The sequence below is a fragment of the Lepidochelys olivacea genome, assembly GCF_965140295.1.
Source record: "Lepidochelys olivacea isolate rLepOli2 genome assembly, chromosome: 15".
Lineage (NCBI taxonomy): Eukaryota > Metazoa > Chordata > Testudines > Cheloniidae > Lepidochelys > Lepidochelys olivacea.
The window spans coordinates 22223903-22243123 of NC_140425.1; the positions used below are offsets into that span (position 1 = coordinate 22223903).

The following is a 19221-nucleotide window of genomic DNA, read 5'->3' on the forward strand; positions in this document are numbered from 1 at the left end:
TGGCAAAGATTAATGCAAGAACTGCTCTGAGCTCAAAATTGTGTTGCCACAATTAAACATCTAGAAACTGGGTTCTAAAAGTTAAAAGGCAATGAGCTAGCCAAAAACTAACACCTAAGACCAGAAGGAGGTTGGGGGGAAGGGAAGGAAACTGCTGGAATAAAAGGAAAGAGCCAGAATAAATGAGGCCCCATAACATCTTCCCAGCCCTCAGCATCCAAATGCCATTCTGCTTCAAACTGGTAAGGTGGAATTAAGGGAAGCAACTTATTTGGTATGAACAAAATGACCCATCACTACTAAGCACATACAAATCGCTCAGCCACACAGCCAGAGTATCTCTGTCTTTAGGTGCTCAGGACTTTTTAGGATCAGGCCCCAAATGGGGACCCAAAAGAAGAGACAGCATCTGTACGATGGCAAGCTTCTCTCCACCAGTGACATTTCTGTCTCTCAGGGTGAGGAGGAGATAGCTCTGAGGCACCAGCAGGCAATGTCAGGTGAACACTTCTCCAGACCTGAGACTGCATTTGCAGGATTCACAAGGCAAAAAGCTACACAGCTGGGAACCAATGTGTGGGTGATACTTCTGTGACTCTGGCAGACTAGTCCCAGTTCATGCACAGGCCTCAGGCCTCCCTGGACACTGGCAAATGCATAGCTGGAAACCAGTCTGGGTCATTGTGAAAATGGACGTTGAGTTGGTCAGAATGTGTTTAGTGTTTAGACCTTATGCGTGACTTGTAGGATGCTGCATGTATTAGTCTTACTAACCCCATGTTATAGAGCAATAGCCAATGTTGCATTGTAAACCTCTATAATTGTGTAACTCACCGAAGAGGAAAAAAGCACTAATTAAAGAAAAGGGCTTATCCTGCACAGAAGAAGGCCCATTGAAAACAAATAAGCCATTGTTGATTACATTCTTCACCACCTCCAGGAAGGGGAGACCTGCACATGAGCTCATCCCATCAGCTTGGACTCTGGAGTGCCAGGGATAAAAATCCCTGACAAGGAGAAACTTGGTTGTTTTTGCTGCTTGGACTCTAAAGGAGCAAGAATCTCTAAGCATAAGCAGAAGACCTGTTAGCCTGTGTTATCCCCAAAGGACATATTGAGTCTGCTTATGATAGAAGTTTCTATTATCTTTTGAAACTCAAGATTGATACTCATTTGTGTGTGTGATACCCTCTTTAACCTTGTAAGTAACTCTCTTATTTCTTTTTCTTAGTTAATAAATCTTTAGTTTATTACAGGGTTGGCTACAGATGTTGTCTTTGGTTTGAGATTTGAGATACAATTGACCTGGGGTAAATGACTGGTCCTTTGGGACTGGAAGTAACCTGAATATTGTGATTTTTGGTGTAAGTCACCATCCATCGCATAGTCCAATTTGCCTGGGTGGCGAGATAGACTGGAATACCCAAGGGTACTGTCTGTGGCTCCATGGTAAGACGTTATAGTGCTTTAAGCGTTCACACTTGTTTCTGGGTTAGTGAAATCTATCTATAGAACATACAACCAGTTTGTGGTTTTTGCCCTGCTTCTTGAGAGTCTGCCTTGAGGTTGGCACTCCTGGTTGTGAGCCACTCCAAACAGGGTGACAACTTCTGCCCTGTGATTAGAAATTATCTCGGCTAGAAGCCTCACAGCTTGAGCAATATGAGATCTAAATCTGTGAGGGTTACCACGTTTCAAATCCCTGTGTGGTGAGTGACACACGATGGGCCATTGGCAGTGATTTACTCTTATCTTGTACATCCAATTGCAGCCAGTTAAGTGTCATTCCAGAGACCTCAACCATGCTCCTTAATTGCTTCAGCAACAGATCCTTGTCATATTGCTGACAGGTCTAGCATGAGCAGGATTGTCAAGGAAGCTCAACTGAAGGTAGCGTCAGTTAATGTGGGACTCTGCAAAGTAGAGTCTCCTCTTGAGAAAGAGGCCAGAATGTAGGCTGTAACCTACCTATGTTATTCTTTGTCTTCATGATGCTGGAGCTACAGAGCTACTGTCCTTCCAGTCACCTTCTCCAAAAAGTGGAGGCTTAATTTTGACACAGATTCAATAGCTCACGCACAGGAAATGATGGTTTCTTGAGGAGAAAGAAAAAAACCCCTATGTCTGAGGATGGTTGGCTCCCTTCCCTCACCCAGGGCCTAAGTTCTCTCCGAGCTGTGTGGCTACGCAGCAGCCCAGAGCTGCCGTGGCAGGGAGAGGCACCACCCTGCCCCAGCCCCAGAGCTGCTGCTGCTGGGGAGAGGTGCCTCTCCCCTGGCCCCAGCCTCGGAGCTGCTGTGGTGAGAGAGGGCTGGAGGGAGTCCTCTCTCCTCACCATGGCTCCTGGGCAGCCTGCACCCCAAACCCCTCTGTCCCAGTCCTGAGGCCCCTCCCACACCCTGAACTCCTCATCCCCAGCCCCACCCCAGAGCCTGCACCCCCAGCCATAACCCTCACCCCTGTTCACCCTAACCCTCTGCCCTAGCCCTGAGCCCCCTCCCACACTCCAAATCCCTCGGCCCCACCCCGCCACACATCAACTCCAAATTGGTGCACATGGGAAAAATTAGAGGGAACATTGCTCAGGGCCAGTTCTACTGAGTTTGAATTAGGGTCCTAATACTGTGACAGCAGAGAATTCTTGGTACCTAAGAGGATTGAGTCTTAAAAGTAGTGATAATGTTTGTCAATGAAGGCAATATAGATAGCATTTGCTTTGAGCATCCAAGGTAAATAGGGGCCAGAACTCCAAGGGGGATGGGATCTCAAAGTACCCAAGAAATCATGGACATCTTCACTGAAAACTACGTCAAATCTGACCCCAAGGAAGCAGTTCATCATGAAATTCTGGGCTCTCACAGCTGAAAAGTCCCAGAGATACTATTATAACTTCTTGGGACAAAATAAAATAGATTGAAATTTTGACCTTGCCCAAGACATCGGTGGGTAGCTTTACATGTAAGAAAATCACTAGAGTTGCACTTGATTGCTGAAGCCATGACATGGTAAAGAAACAACACTTGGTGGTGAAAGGAAAGGAAAGAAACTAACCAATATTTTCCAGGAAATAGAAATAAATTCAGTTTTGAATGAAGACGATAATGAGTTGGGAAATTAAGCCATTTAAAACAAAGATCAAAAGAACAGTTGGGGATATTTTCCTCAGAGCAGAAAACTTTTCTCTGAATTCTTTCTCATTTTAACCAGAAGTTGATGAAGCATCATGAAAAGAACAAGAGGATAGTGATATCAAACCAGTGTAAAAGCTGTTTGTGAGCTGGGTTTCAAAACATTAACTATTTGGATAAGCTAAATCCTTTTGAAAAGCTGTGACACAAGCACAAATCAATCAACTGTTTTGATCACATTGCAGCAAGCCTTAAAAAAAGGCAGCTGAAGACAGTCTTTCCGTATGGACTCAGTTGAGCAAATAACTCCCGTCTCTTTGCTCAGACTAAGGGAAGGAGGATGTGACAGGTTCTCCCCAGGGTGCCACCTGGAACTGGGGTACCACTGAGCCCTCTGACCCATCAGCCTTGGCTCCCTCTCACACTGTGCTGCTGTGACAAGATGCAGACACGCTCCCGGTCTTACACTTCCACCAGCATACACACAGGTAGGGACACACCCAGCTGCAGTTACGTGCAGGCTCTCTGACCAGCCACTGCATGTGAATCAACAATAGAAAGGCTACAGTGAAAATAACCATCAGCTTCGGACCTCAGAGTGGTACCGTCCTGCCCTGGTCCAAACCCCAACCAGTAGGAATTTATTATCCAGTTCACCTCTCCCTCAGTGTGGAGAGAAATATGCAACAGCCCCTGCCCCTTGAGTTAAGATTTCCAGGCACTTCATTCCAAACTCACTGGTTTAGATTAAAACATAAAATACATTTACTAACTTCAAAAGATAGATTTTAAGTCATTATAAGTGATAGCAAATAGATCAAAGCAGATTACCTTAGTAAATAAACAAAAACACAAACTGAGCTTAACATATTAGAAAGATCAGATTTGAATTAACAATCTGTCACCCTGGCTGATGATACAAGTGGGCTGCAGTTTCTTAAGGCACAAGCTACACTTGCTTTGCAGCTTGGAATCCACAGGTGTTTCATACACAGGCTAGCAATCTCTTTAGCCTGGGTTCAGCACTTCAACCAGTTCAGTCTTTGTTCCTCAGGTGTTTCCAGGAGTCGTCTTGTGTGGGGAGTGAAGACCCACAGATGATGTCACTCCCTGCCTTATATAGCTTTAGCATATGGCAGGAACCCTTTGTTTCACAACTTGGTTCCCAGACCGGTTTGTGGAAAAATACTGACATCCCAAGATGGAGTCCAGAGACATGTGGTCTGGTCATGCCCTTGCAGTGTTAGCAGCCATTCCTTACAAGCTGTCTGGAGCATTCTCAGGAAGGCTCACCAGGTGGGGGATAAATTTCTCCTAAGGCCTATTGTTTTTCCTAATGGCCCATTACCCAGAATAGGCCCTTCCCCACCACTGTCTAGACTGAAAGCATCTTGCCGAGTGGGTGTCACCCAAGTGTAATTACATTTGAAATACAGATACATAGTCAATATTCAGAACTTCAGATACAAAAATGATACATGCATACAAATAGGATAGTTGTATTCAGCAAATCATAACTTTTCCAATGACGTCTTATATGACTCATCTTGCATAAAATGCATAATAATTATGCCATAAGCATATAATAATAATATCTCTATGGAGAATATGGGGTGCAGTGTCACGGAGGAGTCGAGAATTAACTGGACACTTCATTAAAGAAGTGTTTTAGCACAGAAAAAGTCTTTGTACAGTTAAAAAAGCGTGAAGGCAAGGGAATAAATGTTCCCCCCCAACAAGAATGGGAAATAGAAAAACAGTCTTTGAAATACCACAATTTGTTTCTCTCCTATGCAGCATCACAGAGCCAAATTTTCCCTGCAGAATTTTCCTACTGATTTCCCGCAGCCGAGTTTTCAGTCATTCCAAATGATGGGACTCCCACAGCTTCCCTTGAGGAGAATGTTACACTGTGAAATAGATCTTGTCATCACAAACCTCTTCCTGAAATTAAACATAAGCTTTCTGTATTTTAGCTTTGCCCCCATAATGGGGGAGGGCCCCAGAGTCTACTCCGCAATTATATAGCTCCACAACCTGAGCCCCATGAACCTATGTCAGCTGACATGGGCCAGCGGGGGATGTTTAGACATACCCAGAGAGAACAAGGACTGTAATGTGAATGAAACCTCAGTCTACACAGCCCTAAATTGCGTTGACATTTGCTGCTGTCATATAACTTGTGTCTAACTTTATAATTCCTAGGTCTCTTCCAGTGTCACTGCTCCCTAGATGTCTCTTGCTCACTGAGCATATGCACTTGAGAGTGCTCTCCCAGATACATGAGCTTGCATCCTTTCATTCTCTGCCCATATTTCAACCCTCTTTAGCTTCTTCAGTGTTCTGTCTCTGTCCTCACCTGGTCTTTAACCTGCCAGTTAAGTGTGCTCTGCTAACATTTTGCTGTTATTTGTTTGTCTTGCAATAGTACCTAGAAATCCCAGTCACCCCGACATTGTGCTAGGGACTGTACACAATTCACAATTATGTGAATTAGTCACATGGATCAAGTCTCAAACACCCTTAAGCTAAGTCTTGGGTTTGAAGTGCTCTCTAGTCACTAAACACAAGTACATATTCATGAAAGTTCAGGTAATGTGGTCTGATGGTGTTCACACAGACAGATAACAAACACCACTTACCCCTTTCCCAGTGGTTGCCCTGTTCTTTCCCTGGAACCCTGGAATATAAATCATTGTTAATTAATTAATTGTGTTACCATAGCACCTAGGAATCCTAATTATGGACCAGGATTCCACTGTGATAGGCACTGTACACAGAACAAAAAGACAGTCCGTACCTCAAGGAAATTAAAAGTAAGTCAAGAAACAACAGATGGATACAGACAGATGGGGAACTGCAAGTAAAGAATGAGACAGGGCTCAGCTTTGCAAACTGAACTTTAAAATGTTTCATGGCTTTAGTCCCTTTCCATGCCAAGAATCAAGGAACAATTTGTTCCTTGCACTGTTTGCTCTGAATTGCAGGAGACTAGGAAACTATCCTCACAGCTGTCCCTGTGCTTTAGGTACCTCATCCTCAGGGTGGCCCTGTGTGAAGTCTTCCTCATGAGGAAAAGGAAATCTACACTTGTGCAGCAGGCAGAGTTTGGCAGCTGGAGAAAGAACTAGATCAGGTAGCTGTGGTGGATTAATAGCCATGTTTATATATATATAGGATTGGGAAGGGTCCTGGTGAGCCAGCAGGTGTTGGGGGTCCTAGGTAAGGGTGCTAACATAGCAAGCCACCTCCCCCAAAGTTTTGGATCCCTTTTCAATCAAGCTCGTGCCTTGTGTAGGACTGGCCATCTTGATCCAATGCACAAGGATATATTCACCCATCATTATGCTGTTGGATGTGGTTGGCGTGGTCTATTTAGAAAACAAAGCTGCAACTGACTCACACATTTCCTAATGTCTTATGACAGTGGATCAAATATGTATTCTGAACACAGACCCTTAGATGTTCTCCTGTTGTCTGAGATCTCAGGGAATACACATACCTTTTCAGCTGTAAGGCCTTGTGTTCAGAAGGCTATAAATCATTTGGGTGCTAAAGGGAACTAAGCTAATTCTGCCAAGGTTTTTCTTTGAAGCCATAAAGTGACAGATGAAAATCTTCCAGAGGAAGCTGCAGGGGACAGGGATTGGAGGGAGCTGCATTGAGCTGTTATTGTATGGCAATAGGAGTCTGGTATAGCAACAATGACCTTGAGAGGAGCTTCTGAGCAGCTCCATTCATATTCCCCCACTAAAGTGCATCAGCATTTCCTACCAGCCCCCACCCCCTGCCCATGACACTAAAGATCCCTGTATTCACACTATTTGTAATAACCTTTGTACAAAATATGCCTTGTGAGGTATCATGTGAAAACTAGTAACTCACTGATCATTAATATTCTTGCTTGACATATGTATGCAATGTGTATTAAGAGTTATCAAGATATGGTGATTTATTACTGTGTGTGTGTAAACCAGGTATGTCAGAGGGAGTTTGTAAACAGGTTTGCACTAGATCAGGGGTCTCAAACACGTGGCCCGCCAAGCTCCCCGTGGGCCCCCTCCATCCCCTCCCAAGCCCTCTGGCCCCTCAGGGTTTTGGATCCGGCTGGCGGATTTGCCAACCCCATGGTGCTGAGGGCCCCGCATCACTCCGGGAAGCAGTGGGCACCGCTTCCCTATGGCCCCGGCGGGAGGGGAAGCCGAGAACTCTGTGAGCTGTTCTTGCCTGTGGGTACCTCCCCTGAAGCTCCCATTGTCCGGGAACAGGGAAGTGCAGCCAACAGGATGGGAAGAACAGCATGAGGTCATCTTGCCTCTTGAAACAAAGTCATTGAACTTTGGAAGATATAAGCAAAGACAGAAGCCATCTTTTGCATCTGTCACTGGATAGTCACAAGGGAACAGAGCCCTTGCAAGCTGAGAAAGATAAGTCCTTCAACCAAGGGAGGGACTGCAGTTTCTGCGAAATGAATATAGATGAGAAACCTGCTTAGGAAAAGATTGTACTTTGCCAAATTAAGCTGTAGACTTTTAGATGCCTGGTTTCATTTTTGTTTTACTTGTAACCATTTCTACCGTATTCCTTTTATTTGGAATCACTAAACCTATGTCCCGTTGTTAATAAGTTTGTTTTATTCTTTTTATAAACCAACTCAGTGCTGTGTTTAAATGGACCCCAGCTAACAAGTTGTGATGTGTTTTTGTGCCTTTAGAGGGACAAATGAATGATATTATTATTTTGAACTGTCCAGGAGAGGGCAGGACATTGCAGAGCACACAGTTTGGGGAAAATTTGGGATTGGGAGTGTGTTGGGGTCACCTTGCTGGTTGTAACCAAGGCTGGTGGAAGCCAGAGTGTAATTGTGGGGCTGTAGACAGGCTGCTGGGGTCAGAGCTGCTGAGTGAGGATTTCTAGCACACAGACATTCAGTGCATGCTGTTAGGCTGGTTGTGAGCCTCCCAGATAGGGCACTACAGCAGCAAAGCTTTGTGAGGTACCCAGGATTGCAGGACAACCTCTCACTGGTCTGGATTGCACCCTGAACTCTGTCAGACCTACCCCCTTTGACTGCTTGTTTTGGCATGCCAAGAGAGTACAGAGCCAGAAAGCATGTCAAGTTCTCACTTTATGCCAGCAATCTGGTGTTCAATAAGAAAAGCTGTGTCCGGAGCAGGAAGGCAAGTAAAGATGGATCATATAAGTTGGACACAGGGCTGTAATGCTTCTGAGGTCTCAGAGCTCAGCCTTCTGGAAGAAGCTATTTCACATCTCAGAACTCTTGAAATGCATAACCTGCATTAGAATTCTAAGTCACTTCCTATAGCCATCTAATCACATTCAGGCTGATTTTATACACCTGTGTACAATAGAGCTGAGCCGAAGCCACAGTGTGTGCGAAGTTCAAAGGTGGCTGAAGTTGGGGGTTTGATTTGGGCCCCATGCGAGTGAACAGTAATGGGTTTGTTTGGGTTTTGTTTTATTATTTATTGAGGGGTGGAGTTTGGAATTTTTTTGTTGGTTGGTTTTTAATCGGGCTCTTATCCTGAGTAGAAATATAGTACTCCCACCACCTTCAAACCTCAGGATCAAGCCCCTAGTTGATATGTAGCAACTGTGCCTCGTGTGTTATGCATGAGTTGTTGGCATGTGATTGTCCATAATCAGAACCTCCTTCATCAAATGGCATTATCTCACCTAAGCTACCATAGCCTCTGACATTCAGAACAAGATCTCCTGCTACTCTGACCTTATCATTACTCCTCAAGATCTTTCACTGGTGCCCTCTTTCCACATAAAGTTCAGACTCATCAATTTCACTTCTAAGTATCACAGCTCAGCTCTGTCCCATCTTTCATCTCCCATCACTTCCCGCCTTTGCCTGCTGCCTTTCTGCTCCTGCCTCAAAGTTCTGTCTCATTCTAGTCCACATATCTCGAATGACATCCCTTTTTTTGATCAGGACCATCCTCATTGTCCTTCAAATGCCTCCTCTCATAGCGACTTCCACTGTGTGCTATCTCCTGGCCCGTTTACCCTACCTCAGCCTGTTCTTCAAAATATCAGGGCTTCTACAGTTTACATGCTCTGTACTAGGACTCACATAATTGTCAGTTGATTTCTCTTTACTCTCCTTTTTGTGTATCCATCTTACTTAGTGGCCAGGTTTAGAAGGGCATGGCATTGTGTTTTTATCAGTCTCTGCCAAGTGCCATGTGGAGTTGTGAGGAATAGATTAATATTACTTAATAATAACAGTGAGGAATGAACTTCAGGAAGACTGATGGCTCAGTTCAGATAATAACTCTAAAGTCTGCATCCTTATCTCAATTTGATGGGGTCTGCAAAATTGGCCTGGAAATCTCCCACAGTATTTTTGGCATTTCCACTTCCAGAGCCAGGAAGTGCAATAAGTATATGAAAATGGAAAAATAATGGGATTGGTAAAGAATCACTAATTGCTGCTGTTAATATTTATTTGCATTGTAGTAACAAAGAACACTTTCCCACCCTGGTTTCTAATTATTATGAATTTCTTTGAATAGTTGGGCAGAAGTTTGGTTCTGGATGACAGTTTGGGTTGGTTATTAATTAAGCTGAATAAATTTGCCCAAATCTGCTGTTGGGAAACTATTAATTACTTATGCAAATTAGAAAGAGAAGAAACCTTGAAGGGTTGCTGCAGTTAGTGTGTGAACCTTGAAATGTGATTAATCAAATCATTCCAGTTTTTTGTTATGGTAGTCTTCTTTAAAATGCTGTGGAAGACCTGCAAGGTAGTTTTAAAAGGAAAGATAAAATGCAAGATTCAGCTTGTGTTAACCATCAACATGGGGATAAATTCAGACCTAATGCAAGAGGGTGCAAATCTACTGATGTCAGTGGAGATGCACCTTTTATACAAGGTCTGAGTTTGGCCCATATTTTCTAATTTATAAATGATACATGGCCTAATACTAATCCCTGAATTCAGGAGTGCTACAGATTTACACCAGTGTAACTAAGACCAGAATTTGGCCCTCATTGTGTGGCCCTGCTTCTTCTTATACACACCATATGGTTAATCAGTAAGCCAGATTTCATTAGAAAGGTGAAATGCTTATTTTTGACAAAGGAATTATGCAGCAGTATTGGTTGTGTTCTGAGTTGATTTAAATCAGTGATTATATCATTAATTTTTAACCCTATATTGCATTTGTACTTTTTAGTTATTTTCCTAAAGCAAAATTTATTCTCACTGGTTGGTGTAATTTGGTACTACTTTTTGCTAACTAGGAGGATACACTACATTTACACACATTTGTTTAAGCAGTTATATATAGCTTAACATACATTCAATCAGATCCTTAATTTTCATATTTTTTATTCTGGTAGAAACTAGGAAGGCATGTTTCTTATTTACTAGATGATGATTGTTTTACTAAAGATTTGTGTTCAGCAGCATTTGGATAGAAATAGGACTGCAATTAAAATAGCACAAAAGCAAAATTTTAAATTTATTTACTACAGTACTTAAATAAAACTACATTAACTGTGCTGTATACATAAGGGAAAATAAATTTATCAAAACAGGTTTTATATTTAAAACTTACTGATGTATTAAACAAAGGAAGTATCAGCTGTAATTAATCAATTGAATTGATTGTTTCTGGTCACCATGTCATTCAAGATTTTAAAACTAGTAAATCTCATCCTCTCATGTAATTTTTTATTTATAGTTTGGCAGAGGAAAACAAGCTTTCCTGTCTGTTCAACTCCCAACAGTTTCTCAACTTTGAATGAACTATTAAATAAACTGAAATTAATCAAATATTCTCTCTGCACCTGCAGAAGAAGCTACTGCTGTCAAATTCTGATTTAGCATAATCAGCAAACTCTGGTTCCAGGTGCTTAGCTGGTAACTTCTACCAATTTAGTCATTTGACTTTCTTTAAAAATTTACCAGAAAACACTTACTACTTGAATATAATATTTGTATTCAAATTATTTAATAGATTATAGTAAGTTTAGGCCTTAACATAGGTTGTCATAATTTCAAATTTAATTTTACTTAGGTGTGTTTTTAAAAAGAAAAATATATTTAATTTAAATAAATAAATCTGATTAAAAAAATTAAAATTGATTTTTTTAAGTGACACTGGTTGGCTCCATAAGTAGGGTTGGTCAAAAACGTTCCGTTAAAAATTTCAATGAAAATTGGATTTTCAACAAAACAAAAATTTTTGTTAAACAGTCTGCTTTCTCTGGAAATCATCAATTTGTTTGTCAAAAAGTGGAATTCCTGAAAACCACAATGCAGCCTAGACTTCCTCTTCCATAATGCGCCATAGCCACATAACTGCTATGAGACACAACCTTCCCTCACTAAACAGGGAATACCTTGCTGCATTATGAAAGATTTAGTCCAACCAGGGAGCCCAGCCTATCAAAGAGATTGGGAACACGAGGCACTTGAACTACAACTCCCACGAGGCACTGCAGCAGCATTTTATAAAAAAATATTTCAATTTTTGATTTTTCACCACAAACCCAAAATTTTCCTCAGGAAAAGAAACCCATTTTCCAACCAGCTCAATTTGTCCAAACTTGCATAGTGAAACAATGGGATAATTGACAACAGTACTTGGGGGAATTACTTTGTCCCCATGCCCTATTAGGATCCCATTGTGCCCTAGGTCTCTCAACTCTCTGGTCCATGCTGTTACGAATTACACCTGGTAGGACACGCACACCAATGCTGCGAATTATACCTGATAGGACACGCACACAGATGCTACGAATTACACCAGGTAGGACACGCACACCAATGCTGCGAATTATACCTGATAGGACACGCACACCAATGCTACGGATTATACCTGATAGGACACGCACACCAATGCTGCGAATTATATCTGATAGGACACGCACACCAGTGCTGCGAATTATACCTGATAGGTCACGCACAGTTCGAATCTCGGCTGAGGCACAGAAACAAAGTCCACAACTGCAGAGTTCCCAAAAGACACTAAGTTTATTACCCTCGAGCGTGGTGCCCCCCTGCTAGCCAGGGGGGGACCCTGAATACAGATTATACAAAGCTTATATACTTTTTAGCAAAGCATGTTGCCCTCATGCATCGGAAACCTTAGCCAACAAACAAACCCTTGTCTTATCTACCACCTATCCCTGCTTGGTGCATTCTTTGTGCTATACCAGTATATTAATTACACAGCATGGTCTTAAAGCCATGCATTAGTAACTTATATTATTAGAATGGGAGGCCTTACATCAAGGCCAAGAGACAGGGAGTTAGAGACTAACAAAAACCAGATACTGGGAGTCAAGGCAGGCTGGAGACAAGGAGGAGGATTTTCACAGGGATTCAGTATTTAAGGATCACTCCTCCTGGTGTATGATGTGCTGGCATTTAAACAAAGGTGGGCCCCAAACCAAAATGGAGTCACATGTGCTAACTTTTCCTTAACATCCTCCCTTTTTTTTGTACATCAGGAAGCTATATTGGGGCTGAGTAACCGCGCTGCAGGGTTAGCAACTGCTGACAGCATATACTGCAGCATTGTAGGCATACAAAAAATAATGCAAAAACAATAACAGTCAAAAAAAGTAAATACAAAATACACCGTCCCCAAGTCCCCACATCCGGTAGCCATGAGGTGAGCCAGTCCCAGACCTCCTGGAATCCGGCGTTGGTAGTGTCGAGGCTGATGTGGTGGAATAGGGCTGCCTGTTGCTTGAGGATGTGGATGTCAGTTTCCACCCTATGGTGCTGATTTACAAATACACAACAGCTTGAATTGACCAGAGCACAAACCCCGCCCTGATTTGCAAGTTGATAATCCAGGGCTAGGCGGTTTTGCAATGTAGTTTGGGATAGCTGGGTGACTTCAATTTGAAGGGCAGAGAGAGCATCTGCAGTAGCATTTGCCATTAGTTCCAAAGCAGCTGAAATGTTAACTATAGCTTTTTTTAGCTTGCTTACTTTCAACCATGGCAGAAACCAATGCACAAAGGAGTGAAAGCCTTTGGGCCGATAAGAAAGGGGGTTTAAAGGAATACTTCGTCGGTCCCTTCATACTAGATTGCGGATCTCTTTTCGGGTCAGGTTCTGGTGTACTGTCACGGCGGATACTATAGCCCCTAAGGTACATGTACCACACCATCCTGCTGGGAAAACCTTATAGGCTGTGTGATTGCATAACCAATACCAGCCAGACCCCTCAGGGACCGGCCACGGGGTTCTGGAGTAGGTAGAGGGGCCTCCCGCACCAGAGCTGATTTGGGTGGTGTCCTTGCACCCTACAAAATTCCCTACAAAAACTGTATTTTCTATGCCCTTATGTCGTGACACACATAAAATTACCCTGGGCCACCATATTAATAGACCATATTTGGATTGTAACATTTCAGTTAAATGTAGTGTTTGCCCATAGCTTAGCTTGGAGTGTTCGATTAAGGGAGATAGGTACCCCTACCAACGGGACCCCTTGACCTAAATATGTGGGGGTATGAATACAAATCCAATACTGCGTTCGATTTACACCCTATTTGATAGCACGGGTTAAATTCAAGAAGCTATTGCCCTCCCATCCTTGTACTGGACTTGGGAATAGGGAGAGGACCCCCCAGGCAAACCATACCAATGTCGACATTCTCCCCTGTACCACACAAAAAACACTCCCCCCAATGTAAGTCCAATAAACAGGAACACAAAAAGTCCTGGTGGGCTGTGAAGGTCCCAGTAGCTGGAAAGCTCAGTCCATGGGTTGGTTGTAGTGTTCATTCGTGAAGTGGCTCGTCTGCTGGCTCGCCAGGGTCAGGTGGGGGTCCTGTCGCCAACTTGACGTAACTATGGTGAATTCAGGAACCTTTACCTGCAACTTTTAAAGCAGAATAAGTACATAACAGAACCTGGTACGGCCCCTCCCACGGGGTTCCAGGGCGTCGGTGCGGGGGATCTTTTTTACCATTACCCACCCCCTGGCTTAAAGAAATGAACCTGTAACCCTAAGGGGGCAGTTTGAAACAACTGAGCTTCAGACTGATTGTCAGTCAGCTCCTTTTGCAGTCTAGCAACATATCTGGCCAAAGTTTCATCTCCATCCAAGACGCTAGCATGTACAGGAACATAAGTTCCCGGGACTAAAGCTGGTCTCCCAAACAGCACCTCAAATGGGGACAGGCCTAGGGGCATGCGTGGCGTTCATCTTATATGCCATAAAACTATAGGCAAGGCCTCTGGCCACTTAAGTCCAGTTTCCTTACAAAACTTTGCTACCATTGTCTTTATTGTTCGGTTCATGCGTTCCACCTGACCTGCAGACTGGGGGTGGTACGGGGTGTGTAATTGTCGAGTAATCCCCAAGCACCGGTACAGTTCCTCCAAAATCTTTGCAGTAAAGTGTGAGCCCCAATCTGAATCAGTGACTTCAGGGACACCAAACCTGGGTACAATGTCTTTCATTAAGAACTTGACCACAGATCTTGCATCTGCCTTTCTGGTTGGTATTGCTTCAGGCCATCCGGAAAGTTGGTCCACTATAACAAGGAGGTGGTGAAACCCTGAGCATTTAGGCATTTTTGCGTAGTCCATCTGCAAGCGCTGAAATGGGAAGTTTGCCCAGGGTCTCCCCCCTTTTGAGTTGGCATCGAGCCGAGTTTTAGCAGAGAAGGCCAGGCAAGTAGGGCAGGAGCCAAGAACTCGCTTTACTGCTGGATAAATATGCGGTGCTGCCCAGAACTTTAGTATGGCAGCCACTGAGCCCTGAATACCAGCGTGACCATTGGAATGAAAATAATGAGCAGCTGCAAGTAAATAATGGCGGGGGAGAATAGGTTTGTTCCCGATTCGCCAAACCTTATTGGGGCCCTCAGATCCCTCCCAGCATTTCCAGTCGTGCAGCTCCTCCAAGGATACATCAGCATACAGCAGCGTCCAGTCAGCAGGTGGGAAGGGCGGATCCAGGCGGAGGGAAGCCAAAACCAGAAGGGGCTGTAGAGCTGCAGCCTTTGCGGCTGAATTAGCTAATGCATTGCCCTGAGATACAAAACCGTTAGACTGCCTGTGCGCATAACAATGAACTACCACCACCTGGCGAGGGGCCTGAATAGCTTTTAAAAGGGCAGAGATTAGAGGGCCATTAGCGATGTTTGTGCCTGAGGAGGTTAAAAATCACATCCGATGAAGTGAGCTGTAGCTCACGAAAGCTTATGCTCAGATAAATTGGTTAGACTCTAAGGTGCCACAAGTGCTCCTTTTCTTTTTAAAAATCCTTGTTGCTTTTAGAGCTGGCCTGTAGCATGACAAACCCCAAAAGCATACTTAGAGTTCGTATAGATGGTAACGGTTTTTTTTGAAGACAATAAGCAAGCCTGGGTCAGCGCGTGTAACTCTGCACCCTGGGCGCTGAAGGAAGGTGGTAGGGGGGCAGCCTCGATAACGTCTGCTTGAGAGATAACCGAATAGCCCGAGACCCGGTGGCCATTTAAATAGTACGAGGACCCATTTGTGAAAAGAAGTAAATCGGGCTCAACTAAAGGGGAGTCCGCTAAATCCAGGCGGGGCTTACCATCCTGCGTGATGACATCCATGCATACATGGTGAGGGGTACCGTCCTCTGGGAGGGGTAGCATTGTGGTTGGATTGAGGACGTTACAGCGGCGTAAAGTAATGTTGTCAGCGGCCAACAGGATTAGTTCATATTTATGAGCCCGCTGTGGAGACAATGCTTGTGTAGAATGTTTTAAAAGAATTTCAACCTCATGAGGGACCCAGACAGTCAGAGGGTGCCCCAAAACAATCGGTCGTGACCGTTTAACCATGACAGCAGCAGCAGCAACAGACCATACACAGGAGACACAGCCCTGAATAACAGGGTCCAGTTGCACTGAGTAATAGGCTACGGAGCGTGGGCGATCCCCCAGGTATTGCAAAAGGACGCCGCTAGCCACCCCCTGCCGTTTGTGAGTGAAAAGAGAAAATGGTTTACCGTAATCCGGGAATCCCAAGGCGGGCGCAGAGATCAGAGCCTTTTTAATGGATTTAAAAGCGTCTTTTATTTCCGGGGTCCAGGAGACAGGATTGAGGGTTAGTGTTGTAGTAACTTGAACTAATGGTTTCACCAATTTCCCGAAAGCCACGACCCAGGGTCGGCAGAACCCCGCAGCCCCCAGGAAAGCCCGTAACTGCTTTTTGGTAGTCGGACGCGGGTAATCCTGGATTGCCCGCACCCTATTAGGGGAGAGTAAGCGCTCCCCAGGCCTAATTACAAAGCCCAAATAAATTACCTGATCTAGGCACAGCTGCAACTTGGATGGAGACGCACGATGACCCTTATTAGCTAATGCAGTAAACAAAACAACAGAGTCAATTAAACATGCGTTATGATTTGAGGCAGCAATTAACAAATCATTTATATACTGAACCAGGACAGACGAACTAGGCAAAACAATATTTTTTAAATTTTTGGTGAAAATTCGGGAAAAAATAGTGGGGGATCCTGAGAACCCCTGGGGAAGGTGCGTCCATGTTAGCTGCTGACCCTTCCAGGTAAATGCGAATAAATATTGAGAATCAGGGTGCAAAGGGATACTGAAAAATGCTGCACACAAATCTATAACAGTAAAGCAAGTGGCTGACTGAGGAATCAGTGTTAGAATAGTGCTCGGATCAGGGACAACTGGATGGGGGGCTATAACATAACTATTTATAGCCCGTAGGTCCTGAACAAATCGATAGACTGGACGCCCGTCTGGTCCTGGTTTAGGCTTCCTTACTGGAAGAATGGGAGTATTACAGGGTGAACTGCAGGGGACTAAAACCCCCTGAGTCAAATAGCTGTCAATAAGAAGTGAGATGCCTTCTTTCGCCTCCCTCGGCAACGGGTATTGTTTTATGGACGGAGGCGGTCCGCCCCTTGTTTTCAGACTCACTGGAACTGCTGATTTAAGAAGACCTACATCAGTAGGATTTGTGCTCCACAAAGTGTGGGGAACACTGGACAATTCAGAGGGCACACCAGGAATAGGGGTAACCGATGCCATAAGAGAAGCAACCACTGAGTCTGGGACGGACATGCGGAGCCCCTCGGGGGCGCAATATATGTGTGCCCCCAATTTGCCCAGCACATCCCGCCCGAGGAGGTTCGTGGGGCCCTCCGGCATTACAACAAACCTATGTGATAGCTTTAAAGAACCAAGCTCGATAGGGACAGGGTAGGATAAAGGAGCCAGGCAGGGATTGCCTTCTATACCCTGCACCCAAACTCTGGTATCGGACAGAGAGCCCGGAACAAAAGTTAAAGTGGAGAGGGTGGCCCCAGTATTTACTAGGAAAGGCACAAGGTGTTCCCCAACTTTTAAATAAATTTGTGACTGTAACCCCAAGTCCCATTCCAACTCTCCCAAAGTCCCCAAAACCTCCGCCTTTAGTCACTGGGGGTTAACAAGGTTCTGGGGGGCGTTAGGGAGAAAAGAAGGATTAGCCTCTACCTGGCTCTTCCAAGGAGCCCCTCGGGGAAGCTCCCTCCTCCAGTGCCCTGGTTGCTTACAATAATTATAATTTTTCTTTTTTTATTTTATTTTAATTTTTTTGTTTGTTTGTTTCCCGTCCATGCCCCCTTCCCCTCATCTCTTTGCGCCCTTGCCAATGCTGGTTTCCCGAAGGGGCCTGCAAGGCAGCAGCTAACATATTTACCTTTTTTTTTTGTTTGTTTACGTTTTTCCTGTGCTTTCTTCTCGTCCCTGCCGTTAAATACAAAGGTGGCCAGGCGGACTACCTCTTGGAGGGGTTTTCCTGGCCAATCGGGCACATGCTTAGAAAAATATTTTTTTATATTTGATGCTGCTTGATTAACATAAAAGGAGACCATCATAGGACGGTTTTCCTCTGCCTCAGGGTTTATACCACCCCCATATACACGAACTTGTTTGGACAACTGGGCCAAAAAGGCGGAGGGGTGCTCAGTAAGCTCTTGCTGACATTCGCGAATTTTAGACCAGTTAGCCCTTTTACTACCAGCTTTATGAATAGCTTCTAAAAGGCCGTTTCTACCTGCCTTTAAAAGGCCCATTTGAGTAAGCACATTAGGATTCCAATTGGGATCAGTCAGGGGCCAAGAAGTCCGAGTACTATCCTCCCCTGCCCAGCGCCTATTAGCATCCAGAATGGAATATTTCTTGTCAGGGGTAAAAAGTGTGTCCAGGATTACCTGGACATTTCCCCATGTAGGATTAAATGCGGTAAATACAGACCGAATGGTCTGCAGAACCTTCTCTGGATCGTCACGCAGGCGAGGCATCTGCTGTTGCCATGTTATTAAATCGCCTGGGCCAAAGGGGCGGTGAACATAGGGAAAGGCGAACCATTCACTCCCGTCCGTACCATGAGTAACAAGGGGTTGCTGAATGAGTGGAGCTTGCAGAGTAACCGGTGGGTCAATGGTGGGCTTGCACGGACAGGGGGGTGACGAGCAAGGAGATGAAAGGCATATGTCAGAAAGCCAAGGGTAAGCTGGGGGAGGGGCAGAAGCAGGTCGGGGAGGAGAAGAAACAGGCATAGCACAGAGCGGGGCTGAAGACCCCTGAGATAAATAGGAAAAGGAGGAGGAAAGAGGACATCCTTTCGCACGCGCATAAGCCCAGTTGTCCCATACATACCAATAATTCATCTGGGCTGGAGCTTTGTCCTCCAGCCTTTTTCTAAGCGCTGTTAATGTATCCCCAGCAAAGGACCCATCCAGTGGCCATTCAACAGATGTTTGAGTTGTTAGTGCTGGCCACTCAACTTTACATAAAATAACAGCTTTTTTTCTACCTAACCCATGGGTGCCAGAAATATTCCCCGAATTCTCGAGAATTTCAGCCAAAGGGGTCCCCTTACTTATACTCTGCCCAGAACCCATAATGGGCTACCAAAAGAACACAAAATGTGCCACCTTATCGCCTAAGCGACAGCTCACCCCCCCCCCCTCCTCGGAGTTCTCAAAGGTGAACTCACCCTGTGCCGGTTGGAGCTGTCCGAGAGGAGGAGTGTAGTCTCGCTTGTTGGGGCGAGCCTAGAGTCCCTTCGTGGTCACCAAAACTGTTACGAATT

General features: G+C 44.6%; 1 long non-coding RNA gene across 3 annotated transcripts in view; it reads left to right on the forward strand.

The window, feature by feature from the left end:
• The window catches only part of LOC311531721, a 612131-nt gene that overhangs the window by 67968 nt on the left and 524942 nt on the right, over positions 1 to 19221 (forward strand). The window lies entirely within an intron of this gene.